The following is a 14831-nucleotide window of genomic DNA, read 5'->3' as shown; positions in this document are numbered from 1 at the left end:
CACTGCTGCCCTCGCGTGCCGAAAAAGCGGTATTGCACCCGCAAGGCGAGCGCGCATGCGCACTGCGTTCCGCCGCACTCACTGCTGCCCTCGCGTGCCGAAAAAGCGGTATTGCACCCGCAAGGCGAGCGCGCATGCGCAGTGCGTTCCGCCGTACTCACTGCTGCCCTCGCGTGTCCAAAAGCGGCATTGCACCCGCAAGGCGAGTGCGCAGTGCGTTCTGCTGCACTCTGCTGCCCTCGCGTGTCCAAAAGCGGTATTGCACCTGCAAGGCGAGTGCGCATGCGCAGTGCGTTCCGCCGCACTCACTGCTGCCCTCGGGTGTCCAAAAGCGGTATTGCACCCGAAAGCGGGGGCGCGCATGCGCACTCAATTCCGTCGCCCTCACTGCTGCCCTCGCGTGTCCAAAAAGAGGTATTGCAGCCATAACGGGGATGCGCATGCGCACACAGCCGGCGCGCACACGTGCAGTGCTGGTCGCCGTGTTCGCCGCTGCTCTCCGCCGTTTTGGTAACGGGTAAGCGAATGGAGCGTGCTCGTCGCCCCTTCTCGGTGCTCATGGAGCGGTGGCGCAGCGCGCTCTTCCTTATCGGTGCTTGCTGGTGTCACGGGGACGGGCAGTGCCGTCTCGGAGCCGCTCCGCGGTGCTTTCACCGGTGCAGCACCGGAGCCTGCTCGCTGATCCCCGCCAGTCGCACGGGCACGGGCAGCCTCGGGGCGCTCGGTGGGAGCCCCGGGCTGCCGCGGCGGGCTGCGGTTCGCACGCGTGAGCCGCCCGGCTGCAGCGCCGCGCCGCGAGCACGTGAGGGCGCCATTATGGGTCTCGTCTCCCTCTGTGCTCCCCCCGCCCCTCCGGCTTCCCCTGCTCCCCCCGCCCCTCCGGCTCCCAGTGCTTCCCCCGCCCCTCCGGCTTCCCCTGCTCCTCCCGCTCCCCCCGCCCCTCCGGCTTCCCCTGCTCCCCCCTCCCCTCCGGCTCCCCGTGCTCCCCCCTCCCCTCCGGCTCCCCGTGCTCCCCCCGCCCCTCCGGCTCCTCGTGCTCCCCCCGCCCCTCCGGCTTCCCCTGCTCCTCCGGCTTCCCCCGCCCCTCCCGCTCCCCCCGCCCCTCCGGCTTCCCCGTGCTGCCCCGCCCCTCCCGCTCCCCCCGCCCCTCCTGCTCCTCCCGCTCCCCCCGCCCCTCCGGCTTCCCCGTGCTGCCCCGCCCCTCCTGCTCCCCCTGCCCCTCCGGCTCCTCCTGCTCCCCCCTCCCCTCCGGCTTCCCCGTGCTGACCCGCCCCTCCGGCTTCCCCTGCTCCTCCCGCTCCCCCCGCCCCTCCGGCTTCCCCGTACTGCCCCGCCCCTCCGGCTTCCCCTGCTCCTCCCGCTCCCCCCGCCCCTCCGGCTTCCCCGTACTGCCCCGCCCCTCCGGCTTCCCCTGCTCCTCCCGCTCCCCCCGCCCCTCCGGCTTCCCCGTACTGCCCCGCCCCTCCGGCTTCCCCTGCTCCTCCCGCTCCCCCCGCCCCTCCGGCTTCCCCGTACTGCCCCGCCCCTCCGGCTTCCCCTGCTCCTCCCGCTCCCCCCGCCCCTCCGGCTTCCCCGTACTGCCCCGCCCCTCCGGCTCCCCCCGCCCCTCCTGCTCTCTCTCCTGCCCCCGCCCCTCCGGCTCCTCGTGCTCCCCCCCGCCCCTCCTGCTCTCTCTGCTGCCCCCCCCTCCCGCTCGGTCCGAGCCGGCGCATGCGCGGTGCTCGAGCGCCGGGCCGCCGCTGCTGCCGCGCTCCGTTCGCGATCGGCGCATGCGCGGCGGCGGGGAGCAGCATGGCGGCGAGCGGGGACGGCGTTTTCGCTCGGCGGCGGGTGAGGGCGGAGGCCGCCTGGAGTGAAGGATGTGGGGCCCCCGGTGAGGCGAACGCGTAGGTTCGGGAGGCGTCGGGCGTCGGGCTGTGTCCTGCCCGCTGCGGCCGTCGCTGCGTGGAGGCGGCGGTGCGGGGCGAGTGGGGGGGGGGCGGGCTGGGGCCCGGCGCCGCGCCGCGCCGCGCCGCGCCGGGAGCGCGGGGCAGGGTGTGCTGGAGCGCGGGTCTGACTTTCCCTTTTGTGTGTGTGGCGTTTAGGGCGCCGGTTCGTTGGCAGCGCGGGCCGGGGCGCGCGCTCGCCCCTGCGGAGGCGGCACGGCGGAGCGGGGGGGCAGGCGGGCCCCGGAGCAGTGTTGCGGCGCGGCGTCGGCGGGAGGACGGCTCCTGTGGCGGCAGGCTCGGCCGAGAGTGCTGGTAAGTGCCGAGGAGGTTTAAAGGCTCTGGAGCAAGCAGGCTGAAGGTGAATTTGAGTCAGGTACGATTAGTGCAGCCCCGGGTTATTTCCTTGAGAATTGTGGCTAGGCAAGCAAGAAGATGGATAGAAGAAAGACCCTCCCAGACACCCTGAGGCCCCCCCTACTCCCAGGCACAGAGTGTGGGCACCAGCCAACGCGGGCACCAACTGCTCGAAAGCCGCGCTGAGCCGCGCTGAGCCCTGCTTCTTGCTGTACAGCTACCCCAAAGCCATGGGGTTCCCCAGTGCAGCACATGGCGATGGAGGACCCTCTGACGTCTCCCTGGGCACCCGTCTGCTGCACAGGGGTCTGGATGTCTCCAGCAGTGGCCCAGCAGCCTGATGCCTCCTCTTGTCTGGGACACGGGGTCCTTCACAGCTCTTTGCAGGATATGGAGCCCTTGCGGAGTCCCCTGCTGCCTCTTCTGGCGTTCTCTGCAAGCTCATAGATCCCTCCTCCTCCTCCTCCTCCTCGTCTCTGGTGGAGTGGGAGACCGGTGGCTCCTCCTGTAAAGCTGACAGCGACATGCGGCACCCCTATGCACTCACTGCGCGTCTGGGATGGCCCCCCCCGCCCTGAGGGCCCTGCAGATTCCCACCCTTCCTGCAACCAGCCCCCCCAAAGCCATTAAACCACCCACAAATGCTGCCCCCACACCCCCACAGACCCCCCAAAGGCCTCCAAACCCTGCCGCAACGTTGTCACTGGCTCCAGACCTTCCCCCTAAATTCTGTCCCGAAGCCCCAAACAATCCTACAACCACTGCCAGAGCCAGTGCCCGCAGCAGTGAGGTGTTCTAATAAATATGGGGGGTGATCTGTGTCTCCCCCTTGACTCGGTCCCACTTTAGCGAAAAGGGAATTTACAGCACTTCTTGGTGCAGAATGTTGACGGGTGGGTGCACAGATGACGAGCAGATTTTTCTCCCTTTTCCTCTGAGACGCCTCTCAGAACCCTCTGTACGTGTAAGATGTGACTGATGTGGGATAATCGTGCTGTGCGCAATGCTTCAGGAGAACATTAACATAAAATTGCAGGCTAAGGAATAACCTAAAAAAATACAAGGCTTGGGAAAAGCCTAAGAGAACACTGATGGGCTCTGGGAAGCCCCAGGGTTGCTACAGAAAACAGCATGGCTCTTAGGCACCTCCTCAGAGCAGGAGAAATGTCTTCCTGCAGCCCATAGGACAACGGGTACTATTAATAATTACCACCTTTAGTTACTGAAAGCGTTGTGAAAGCGGAAGGGACTGGAGGGGATGCGTAGCAGGTCAGGGACTACGTGTAGAGGTTCAGCAAGCAACAATCCCCTCTAAAGACAGAAATAGTTTAGTCTTAAGTAATAGATGAATGTAGCTTTGAGTAATGTGAAAAGAAGCATTTCTGTCAACGCCCCGGAAAGCCTTGGAGAAGCGGTCCAAAGATCTGATACCCTCACGGCCTCGTCAGTCGTCTTGGTTTGTTTGGCAGGGTAGTCCACCGAAGGGGGACATCTTGAAGAGAAGCAGCTAGACCTAGCGGTCCAGTTGTTGATTTTGGTCGTCACCTGTGAGGCCAGCATCCGAGCGTAACAGGAATCTAGGAGTTGTATCAAAAAGGTAATAGGTTTGAAGCAGCGACGGGCAAATCAAGTGCTATCATTCTTCTGCGTGGCTAAAGACTGAGAGGCTTGTCGGTTAAGCGTGTGTATACAAGGGTTTGAGAAAGGATACTGAACAGTAACAATAATACTGAAGCAGAATAAAAATCAGGTTTTATGGAAGATGGTGTAGGTAAGTATTAGGTGATGTGCCTACCTGTCTAATAACCTAGCCTGAATTGCTGTACATAATGTTTCCAAACTGTTTACCCTGCAATGTATGATGCAAGCTGCTGTATTAAGACCTTTCCTTTAAGGAAAAGGAAAGGAAAAAAAAAAAGAAGAAAAGAAAAAAGAACACGGTAAAGAGAAAAAGAACACGCATAAATCTAAGTGTTTCACGGCCAATAAAATGCAAGTTTCTCTCTTTGTTACAGAGATGGAACCAATAGTAGCAAATGCTGACGAAGAGAAAAGCTGGACAAGCAGGTTTTTGGTGATTAATACCGAAGGGACGGGATGAAACAAGGAAGCAAAAATGCAGTTTAGTGGACCCTTGATATCACCAGATACTGCTGCAGCAGGAGGTGTTCTGGCATGGGTAACTAAGGTAACTTGATAACTTGATAACTAAGGTAACTTGATAATGACTGTTAGTTATTTCGGTCTCCTGGAGGCAGCACTGAGAACTAAGTAACCCCTTCCCACCCTGTGGATGTTGTTCGCTGTATCTGCCTTAGTTTTGCTTTGGTTGTTTCTATTTTGTTTTGTTATCGTACGTGCGTATGTAGAAAGGGAAAGATGTCATATTTCATTTTTAGATTGATTGCCATGGCTGAAGTTGAAGAGACCAGAAAAACGTAAGCAAGCTGAAGTAATGAAATCAAATGGAACCAACTGAGAGCTGTCTCCATCGCCCAAAAAGGGAAAGCCCGTTCCTCCTGGCGAGGAAGGATCACCATTAATAGCGATCGGAATAATAGATCACCAACATATAAGGTCTGAAGGTCTGTACCCATTATGAAAAGTATGCTACGTACGTATATTTCTGCACGTGTGACTTTATGTGTCTACAAGGCATCATGCTTTAAGAGCTACAAGACTGCAAACTATTATCTTAGGGGAATGGTGGTCAAGTGGCCAGAGTCTTTGAAGAGACAGAAGTGTCCGAACTGTAAAATTAAGAGATCGCTTTCAGGAAGGCTCGGTTAGCACGCCCTCAGGTTAATTAATCCTCACATCCCCTTTGGGGCCAGAACAGAAATTTTCCGGCTGCGAGAAAGACTGTTTAGCAGCAACGTGGTCTGTAACTGTCTTTGAGACTTTTCCCTTTGAGAGCACTGAGGCAATCCCATCTGCTCAATTCCCTCTGTAGTAGCTAATGTCAGGGAAGCAAATAGACAGCGGAGTATCATCTATCCAAGTGGCACAGGGGGCACTAATCTTAACGAGCGGAGTGGGGGGGTTACTGTTCAAACGTTACAAGAAGTGGATCTTCTTGTGCGTGTCTGAATTGACAGAGCACGGTTGTGCCAAAAATGTGGACGTGGAAGGTTTCTGAAAGATTAATCTCTAGCAGCTACTTAGTCTAACTTCCCCTTCACAGCAAGCCTGACTGTCGTCGTAGCTTCCAAAAGAGGGGTTGGGGGAAGCAGTATTTGTGGCTTGTGTATTCTCATTTGCCTTGCTTGTGTGCATGTATAGAGATCCGTTTTTTTGTGCTTATAAACAGCTTTGAATTCTTATGATTCTCTGCAGAGCTTTGAATGGTTTTTTTGTTTTGTGCTTTGCTTTATGCTTTTGTAGGGCGATGGATTTTTACAATGCCTCCATCAACAAGCGCTGGCTGGCAAAGTTACATCATGTCCCAACTGAGACTCTTAGGCAAGATGGAGGAGTTCAGGTATGGCAGCCTGCCAAAAGAACGTTGCCCAGGAGGGGTTGCTGCCCTTGAGCTATAGGCACTGATGCACACGGCTCGTTCTGTCAGACTCAAAGAGGTTTTCTTTGGTTGCAGAAATTTTAGCTTGGCTTTACACCCTATAGCGGTGGTATTTTTGTATTTATGAACTGTGTTAATCTTAGGAGTTCAGAACATCGGGGAACGACTATGTGCTGCCATGAAGAACTACAGGCTACTGTCCTTAGCCCTTCGTAAGTTATCAGGCGTCAAGAGCGGCCAGGAGACTCCAAATACCAGCGGAAAGGTTCTCTGCCCGGTGCTGGCGAGGAGCCTTCAGCCGTAGGAGGGTCGGCCGTGTCCTTACCGGACTTGTGAGTAATAAGCCGCAGTTCACGGACCAGCAAAGGAGGGGGGGGAACAGCGACCGGTAGCCCAGTGGCTACGGCATTGCTGTTGCTAGCAGGGCCCCAAGGCCCGTGTGAAGCCTCAGCTGCCTGTTGGGAGCTTTATTTTGGTGCGTTTACCTGGAAAAAGCAGTGAGGCCTCAAATAAGAATTTTCGTGGCTAGATGGATAAGCTGTGACCCCAGCTGTCTTTGCCTTGCTTTGCTGCTTAATGTCGTAACAGCAGCTCGGGACCCCAGAATAAAAACTGTTACAGTGCTTAAGGGAGGATCTGCGTTTGCCCAGGTTAGGGGATGGTCGTTAAAGCTTTTTGGGGGAGGGAGGGGGGGGGAAGCTCCAAAAGGAGAGTCTCCCAGTGACCTTGGTGGTCTGATTCATTTGCAGGCTGATGTTCTGAGGGCCAGCAACTTGAAGAGGAGCAGCTCAGCCCGTTTGGTTGATTTCAGTGATATCGTTTTAAGGAAGCATGTAAGTACAGATGGGGTCTGGGAGGGTTTTTGAGCAAGACAGGAAAGAGCAAGGAAGATTGGAGAGTGTGGAAAAACTAGGTGCCGTGAACGTACTGAAGTTGTTAAGGGCTGAGAGAATTTGGGGTTAAGCCTCTGAAAGGGGCTAAGGCGCAAGGAGCAGTGAAATACCGTCACTGAACACAAGGTTCCTCCGCAGTCCAGACCTGTGTGCGCACCCTCGCTCTGGCAGAGGCAGGCACCCTGGAGCTGTAGGGAAACAGGCAAGCAGGCCCACAAGTGGACTTTGGGCACAGCGGTGCGCAGAGAGTTCGGTATGCTCGGCAGGCGAGTGGGGTTGGAGCGTGGTGAGAGCTGTTCTGGGCTGTCGGGATCCATCCGGTTCCACTCCCTGTCCCTCTGTCCAGCTCGCCACCATTTCTTTCTTTCCCTGTCACTCGGTCCAGTGTCAGCAGTGACCAGTGGGTCCCATCGATCTGTCTGGCTCGGGTCACGTCAGACACCTCTGCAGGGACTCTGCAGGCAGAGGGCTGTGGATGTGCAGTGGGGGGGCACTAATGGGCCAGAGATGCTGTGGGGGAACGTAGTAGGCAGTGAAGAGGTTCCTGGGGAAGGAAGGTGTCACAGCAGCAGAGAGCAGCAGAGGCTCCGAGTACTCGGGTGTTAGGACAGGTGCTCGTGGTAGGGTGGTTTGGAGCTGCTCTTGTCATCTGTCCTACTTGTCAGCGCGGTCTGCAGTTACTGCATCTTGTCCGCCTGTGCGCAGACAGGGCTGCCGCGCGGCACAGCTCGAGTTGTGGTTGCGGCGCTGGTGTCGAGCCCACTTTTCTGTCAGGTCTGCCTTTATGCAAGCTGGTGTCTTCCCCACATCAGTCTTGCTCTGCTGCTCTTCCAGGAGCCTGTGCTCGACTCTGCTTTCTGGCACACTGTTATGTCATAGGGCTTTCCAGCAGTATCTGTCTGACTTGGGCCACTTTTGTTGTCCACTAGGCAGCCTGAGCGAGTGAAGCAAAATCCTCCTCCTGTCACTGTCCTGGCCAGAGTCAGTTTCCCATTAGCTCAGTCTCTGCAGAGTTTGGAGTTTTTGGAGGCCTTAGTTTTTATCCTGCTTTGGCTGGACAGTGCTTTCTGAGAGTGTCTGTCAGTGGCAGTTTCCCTGAGGAGTATCATCTACCGAAGGCTGGAGGTGGCCAGGTGACTGACCGAGCCTGAGTGTACCTGAGGGCTGCTGTGACATCCCTGCGATGAAATGGAGCCAGAGAGGGTGAGTGAAGCAGCACAGAGGGTCAGTCGTAATTGTGGAAACAATTATGGGCCTTGGACTAGGGAGTAGTTCTAGAAGGGCTGTGCCTCTCAGTAACTGTTCTGGCCACTTTGCAGGTGCTGAAGCATAGTCTGGCAGTCGAAGGAGTGTTGTCACAGCTGGGAGCTCTGTGGAGATCTGCGGCTGGCCATGGAGGATGAGCTCTGACTTGCAGCGTGGGCACAGCTAAATCCTGGGACTGCACTGTATGTGAGCAGGGCTGGGAGGTGGAAGGTGGTTTTGCCCTCGGTGGTTACTGGTGTCACTGGCTGTGGATGTTTGCCCATGGAGCTGAGAGGACCAAAAATATTAATTGTCTGTAACACAGATGAATTAGTGCTTGCAGTGTTTCAGGTAGGTTCAGTGGAGGTGCAGCTTAGTACAGTCCAGTGGCATGATTCTTGCACATGCTCACATTTGAACGGTGGCTAAAACCAAGCCTATGAACAGCAACTGTCACGTGATTTTGGTGCGTGTCTTCCTGTTCTGCTGCCATTCTAAATGAAGGGGAAACCTCTTAAACTGTGGGCAAAACCCCATGGCTTCTCTGTACTGTTCTCATGCTCATGGGTGCTTTGGTGTTTCTTGCTTAAAGCTGAGCGTTTGAAGTTTTTCACTTAAGGTTTATTGTTTAGTTTGTTGTTGAGGGTCTGTCACTCAGGGGTTATGGTGTATTACTTCATTTTGTGGGGCTCAGTCTTTATCAGTCAGAGTTTACAGTTTGTTCATTTAGCAATCAGGGTGCAGAATTTAAAATCCAACCTCATCCATAAATTTTAAAGCTTTGGCAACCATTTGAATTCCAAGATTTGCAGTTTGTCACTTAGGGTGCAGGGTTTACAGCTCACTGATAAACGAAAAGGGCTAAATCCTTGGATAATAAACTGTAAGCCCTGAAGCCTAAGCAGCAGGCTGCAAACCCTCCTTCGAGGTTTGTAACCTTCCCCTGTACCCAGCGTTCAGCTCTTTGCGCTGACCTGAGGTCTGGGTTTCATGCGGCGCAGGCCCATCACACCGAGACTGGCGATGTGATGGGTGAGCTGAGCACTGTGAAAGTGTCCTGCAGGGCTCTAGTCTGGGGTAGGGCAGAAGCACAGGCAGGCGAGATCAGGCATTTTCCTCTCAACTCTCTGAGCTGGATCCTATGCCTGAAGGAAAGAGCAGAGGGGGTAGGTTGTTGACTACTCAGAAACCTGCCATGTCAGGGGCAGCAGCAGGAGCTGACCCTTCCCCGATGGATGGATGAACCCCGGTGCGGTCATGACTCTTCGGGTGTCACAGGATAAGAGGAAGCATGGCAGACTCACGCCCAGGTGTTGTTTCTGTGCAGTAAAACAATAAACAGTTGCTTTATTCTTTGCACTCATGTCTGTGGTTCCTGCCATTGCTTTGCCTGAAGATGATGCCCAGGGGAGGAGGTTACACATTGTGTGTGGTGCTGGGAGCTGGTCCCCAAGTCCCTTGTACTTTGGTGTCCCTGCGGTTCCCAGGGAACCCAGTGCTGTTCACAGGGCTGTGGGGAATTTCCCTTGCATTGCCTGGACCATGGGGTGGTGTCGGTAGTGTTTCTCATCATCCTGGGGGCAGCCAGGGCACCTCCAGGGCTGCGTGAGGTCCCCAGGCTGCTTCCGGATTTGCTTTTAGCACTTTGCCATGTCCCTTGTGTGTCTGGGGATGAGGCCTGTGTGCCTGGAGCTGGGAGATAGTTTCTGTGGGGATGGGGGGAGCCTGCAGGCACCGTCCCATCAGCCACTTCGAGCTGCGTGATGTGCCTTATGGCCCCTTTGGTGTGCACCAAGGCCCTTCGTTTGTATTTTGGTTTGCCCCAGAGCCCTGTGTTTGCCCTCTGATGCCCTCAGGAGCCCTCAATTCACATTTTGGGTTGCCCTCAAGCCCCCTGTGTGCCTTTTGGTGTGCCCCGGGGCCCTGTGTTTGCTTTGCAGCACGCCCCAAAGTTCTCCGTTTAGCTTTCTCCCCTGTCCCAGAGTTTTCTGGGTGCTTCTTGGTGTGCCCCAGGGCTCTCCCTTTGCCTTTTGGTGTGCCCAGAGTCACTGTTTGCTCTATCATTGCCTTTTTTTACTTTTGTTGCACCCACAGCTTGGGATTTGTTCTCTTGTCCCCTGAATACTTCCTTTTCCTCTCTGTACACCCCAGGGGTCTCCCTTCAGCTTTCAGCAACCTGGTCTCAGGAGTGGGGGTGCCTCAGCTACTGTGGGAGCCCCAGCTGTCTGTGATGGGGCTGATAGCCATTCCCCCTCCCCAGTTCCTGATGGGCTGCAACTGTGGGCCCTAGGGCTGGGACCAGCCCCAGGTGGGGCTGATGGCAACAGTGGGTACGCACTGATGTTGGGGCTGCAGTTGGGGGAAGCCTGTGCTGGGGCCAGTCCGGGACAATGGAGCTGCCACTGAGCACCGCCCGCTGGGACCTGCACGGTGGCTGCACCGCAGAGGAGGTGAGCAGGGCGAGGGTGTCCGCGCTCAGGGCTGAGGGTCCCCCACGTGCCGGGGGGTCCCGGCGGACGGGAGCGTCCCGGGCAACGCGGCACAACCAGGGTGCACTGGGGCTGGGGATGGTGGTGCACCGGGGCAGTGGGGGCCGGCCGAGGACGTGGTGGGGAAGAGCGGTGCACTGGGGCCATGGAGAGTGGGGAGGGAGGATGTACGCCAGGGCTTTGGTAGTGCGGGGGGGGGCAGGAAGGGGTTGTGCCGAGGCTGTGGTGGGGTTTATTGTGTGGTCGGAGGAGCGGGGGGGGGGGGGGGGGGGGGTTGGTCCTGGGTCAGACCGGGAGCGTGTGGGGGAGGGGGAGGAGGGATCTCAAGAGAATCCCTGGGGAGAATTGCGGGGGGGGGGGGGGGGCAGGGGCAGTGTCGGAGCTGACCTGGGGCCGGTCGCAGCAGTGTCGTGGGAGTCCGGGGCCAGTGTTGGGGCCGGCGTTGGGGATTGTGGGGCCGCGCTCCCAGCTTTGCGGCAGTATCCGGGTCCCGAGGGTGGGCGGAGGGGGGGGACTAGGGGCGGGTCGGAACGGAATTGCCAGAGGGTCAAACCTCACGAAGACAGACAGACACACACACAGACAGACAGACAGACACACAGACAGACAGACAGACAGACAGACACAGACAGACAGACACAGACAGACAGACACACACACACACAGACAGACAGACACGGCATGCCGGGAGCGGTAGTCTTCCGGCACTGGGCTTCCGGGCGGCCATGTTACTTTGCGCGGCATGCCGGGAGCAGTAGTCTTCAGTCACTGGGCTTCCGGGCGGCCATGTTACTTTGCACGGCATGCCGGGAGTAGTAGTCTTCCGGGAGGCCATTTTAGCCTGCACCGCATGCCGGGAGCAGTAGTCTTCCGTCACTGGGCTTCCGGGCGGCCATGTTACTTTTCGCGGCATGCCGGGAGCAGTAGTCTTCCGGCACTGGGCTTCCGGGCGGCCATTTTCGCCTGCACGACATGCCGGGAGTAGTAGTCTTCCGTCACTGGGCTTCCGGGCGGCCATGTTGCTTTGCGCGGCATGTCGGGAGCAGTAGTCTTCCGGCACTGGGCTTCCGGGCGGCCATTTTAGCCTGCACGGCATGCTGGGAGGCATAGTCTTTTAGCAATGATTTTCCCGGTGGCCATTTTACTCTGTAGAGCATGCCGGGAGGTGTAGTCTTCCTATATTGGCCTTCTGGGAGACCACGTTGCGCCTCTCGAGGTGGCAGGAGGTGCAGGTCTCTGTCAGCGGGATTCCCAGCAGCCGTTTGCGTTGTGCTCTGTGGCAGGCCAGCAGCTGTACTTCCAGGTGCCTGTGCCTTTTCCTCCCTGCAGCAGTGGCCTGCTGTGTCCGGTCCTTACTGGACATGTGCTGCTCACGTGAGAGTCCCCATAGGTCATCGGGGACAGTGGAATTTCTGTTTTTTTGCCTCGTACAGGTCAGGAAGTGTTTTCCATCTCTGGTGTGACCAGGCAGGGTTGTCCCCAGGGGCTGGGGCTGTCCCTTTCAGCAATGGGGAGGGCAAGGAGAGTGTGAGGGGCTGTGTGGACTCCTGGTAGTCATAGCTTTGCTCAGAACTGAGGCTAGTTAGGCATCAGCTATGAGGAGCGGCGGTGCTGGGAGGGCTCGGTGCAGAGCTGTCCTGTTATGCAGCACAAGAGAAAGTCCTCAAGGAAAAGTGACCAGCACTGTTTCTCTCCAAGGACCCTAAAACAGCCTGAGCACCCCTGAAACAGCCACAGGTGCCCCACAGCAGCCCCAGGGACACTGTGTCCCTGCCTCCCAAGGTCATTGCATTCAGGTACCTTTAACTGTGCGGAAGGAGCCTGTAGGAGGCCTGGGCATACATACAGAGAATCCCCAGTTGCCTCTAAAGACCTGGAACTATAAGTATTTTCTTTACAAAGATGCGATCTCTTTGATGCCTTGCTGCTGCTTCTGTGTTGCTTGGTGCCCAGGTCTACTCTGTTCAGAGCCACCCTTCTTGCTGCCCTCTGCTCTGTCTCAGCTGCTGGCCAGACAAAAAGGGATGTGCGGCTAAACACCAGGCCAGGGTGTCTCGGCTGCCTGCTATAGGACAAACAGGAAGGGGAATCGGTGAGCGGAAATGAGAGTACATGTGGATGAGAAACAGCTGCTTTAGAGGACTAAGATGCAACTGAGATGCAACAGGGGCAACTGAGAAGAGTAGAAGTAACAGGGGAAAATGGTGATGAGGAAGGTGTGTTAGAGGCAGTACAGTGGAGAAGAGAGGGAAAAATTGCTCCTATGATGAAATGAAAACTGTGCTTAAGAGATATTTGCTTTTTGCCCTTCAGGTTATGAATCTGCATGACTTCCTGAGAACTGTTCTGAGCATGTGGTGTTGCGGGTCATGACTGCCTGGGCAGTGGTCCCCAACTTGTCTGCCAAGACTACGCAACAACTGACAGCTGCCTGTGGAATGAAAGCAAAGGCCAACTTCTCAGAGGTAAGAGGCAGGGTCCAAGCAGGAAGATTATGGCGGGTGAGTTAAATGCCCCAGAATCTTCAGTTTTGCCCCTCGTCTCCCCAGCACTCTCATATTTGCTCTCTAGTTCCCTCAGAACCTATCCATTTGCCTTTAGGTGTGCTCCAAGGCACTGCATTTGTTCTCTTGTCCCTTAAGAAGTCTTTGTTTCTCTCTAGATCCTGCAGGATTACAAGGATCCCTCTGGAGCCCTTCTTCATGCTCTGGAGCCCTCTGTCAGCCATCCAGTCCTTTCAGCAGCCCTCTGTTCTGCTTTGGCCCCCTCCTTTGGCCTTTTAGTTTCCACCGACAGACCTCCATTGTCCCTCTAGACCCTCTAGCAGCACTCCAGTCCCCTCGGAACCCTTCCAAAGGCCTCTGTCATGCCCCAAAGCTGTCTTCTGGCCCTCGAGTCCCCTTACGACCTGTCTAGTCTGCTCAGAACCCCTCCCAAGGTCTTTGTTGTGTCCCGGAGCCCTCTTTTGGCCCTCTGCTTCCCATAGGACCCCTCCTGTGCCCTCAGAGCACCTCCACAGGTGTTTCTTGTTACCCTGATTTGATTTCTTGGCCAGCTAGTCCCCTTCAGACCTCTCTTGTTCCCCCAGAACCCCTCTGGAGACCTTGGTTGAGCCCCAGGGCTGTCTTCTGGCCCTCCACACCCTGCAGAACCTCTTTTGTCCCCTCAGACCACCTCTGCAGGTCTTCCTTGCTCCCTGCTTTTTACTTTTTCGCCCATTTAGTCCCCCTAGGACCCCTCTAGTGTGTTCCCGACTACTCTTGGGGCCTTCCTTGTTTCCGAGAGCTGTCTCTTGGAACCTGAGACCCCTTAGGACCCTGGTAGTCCCCTCAGAATCCCTCCGGAGCCCTTCTTCATGCCCTGCAGCCCTCTGTTGGCCCTCCAGCCCCTTTAGCAGCCCTCTGTTCTGCTCTGGCCCCCTCCTTCGACCTTTTTGTTCCCCCCTGCAGGCCTCTCTTGGCCCTCTGCACCCCTTAGCACCCCCCTTGTGCACTCGGGACTACTTTTTCAGCTTTCTTCTGTGCCCCAGAGCTGTCTTCTGGCCTTCCAGCCCCTTTCACACCCCTCAGGTCCACTCACAATCCCTCCGGAGCCTTTCTTTATGCCCTGGAGCCCTCTGTTGGCCCTCCAGACCCTTTAGCAGCCCTCTGTTCTGCTCTGGCCCCCTCCTTTGGCCTTTTAGTTTCCACCCACAGACCTCCATTGTCCCTCTAGACCCCTTAGCACCAGTCTAGTCCCCTTAGGAACCCTTCCAAAGGCTTCTGTCATGCCCCAAAGCTGTCTTGTGGCCCCCCAGACCCCTGAGGACCCATCTAGTCCACTCAGAACCCCTCCTGACATCTTTGTTGTGCCCTGGAGCCCTCTTTTGGCCATTCACATTCCATCAGACCTCTCCTGTCTCCTCAGAGCACCTCCGGAGGTCTTTCTTGTTGCCCTGTTTTTATTTCTTGGCTGTGTAATCTCCTTAGAAGCCCTCTGGTCTGCTCAGAACCCCTCGTGGGGTGCTTGTTGTGCCCCAGAGCTATCTTCTGGCCCTCCACACCCTGCAGAACCTCTCTTGTCCCCTTAGACCACCTCTGGAGGTCTGTCTTGCTCCCCAGTTTTTACTTTTTTTGGCCGTCTAGTCCCCCTAGGATCCCTCTAGCATGTTCTGGACTACTCTTTTGGCCTTTCTTGTTTCCTACAGTTGTCCTTTGGGTCTCTATCTATCTCCTTTAGGACTTCTGCAGTGTTCTCAGAACTCTTCCTGCAGCCTTTTTTATGCCCTAGAGTGCTCTTTTCATTGTTCAGCTGCCTGAGCACCCTGTTTTCCTCTGGACCCTTTGGGAGACCTTGGTTGTTCTCTTCTGGCTTCTTTTAGTTCTTCTCTAGTCTCTATAAGAGATGTGTAATCTGTTTTGGA

The 14831-nt window shown here is 56.6% G+C and overlaps 1 long non-coding RNA gene across 3 annotated transcripts; it reads left to right on the top strand.

The window, feature by feature from the left end:
• The first annotated feature begins 1801 nt into the window (after window positions 1–1801).
• LOC136994040 (uncharacterized) lies at window positions 1802–9299 on the top strand. 3 transcript variants are annotated; one of them, XR_010886270.1, is made up of 9 exons: window positions 1802–1873; window positions 2085–2240; window positions 4298–4470; window positions 4682–4867; window positions 5667–5763; window positions 5946–6134; window positions 6552–6635; window positions 7625–7898; window positions 8015–9299. It is a non-coding gene; the product is annotated as an uncharacterized lncRNA (long non-coding RNA). The 3 variants fall into 3 exon arrangements; XR_010886268.1 differs by having other exon boundaries at window positions 5667–6134; XR_010886269.1 differs by lacking the exons at window positions 1802–1873; window positions 2085–2240 and adding an exon at window positions 3844–3879 and having other exon boundaries at window positions 5667–6134.
• Window positions 9300–14831: the final 5532 nt, after the last annotated feature.

Source organism: Apteryx mantelli, chromosome 23 (assembly GCF_036417845.1).
Source record: "Apteryx mantelli isolate bAptMan1 chromosome 23, bAptMan1.hap1, whole genome shotgun sequence".
In the NCBI taxonomy this organism is placed as follows: domain Eukaryota; kingdom Metazoa; phylum Chordata; class Aves; order Apterygiformes; family Apterygidae; genus Apteryx; species Apteryx mantelli.
Note: the sequence above shows the minus strand (reverse complement) of the source record. Positions and strands in the feature narration are given on the sequence as shown.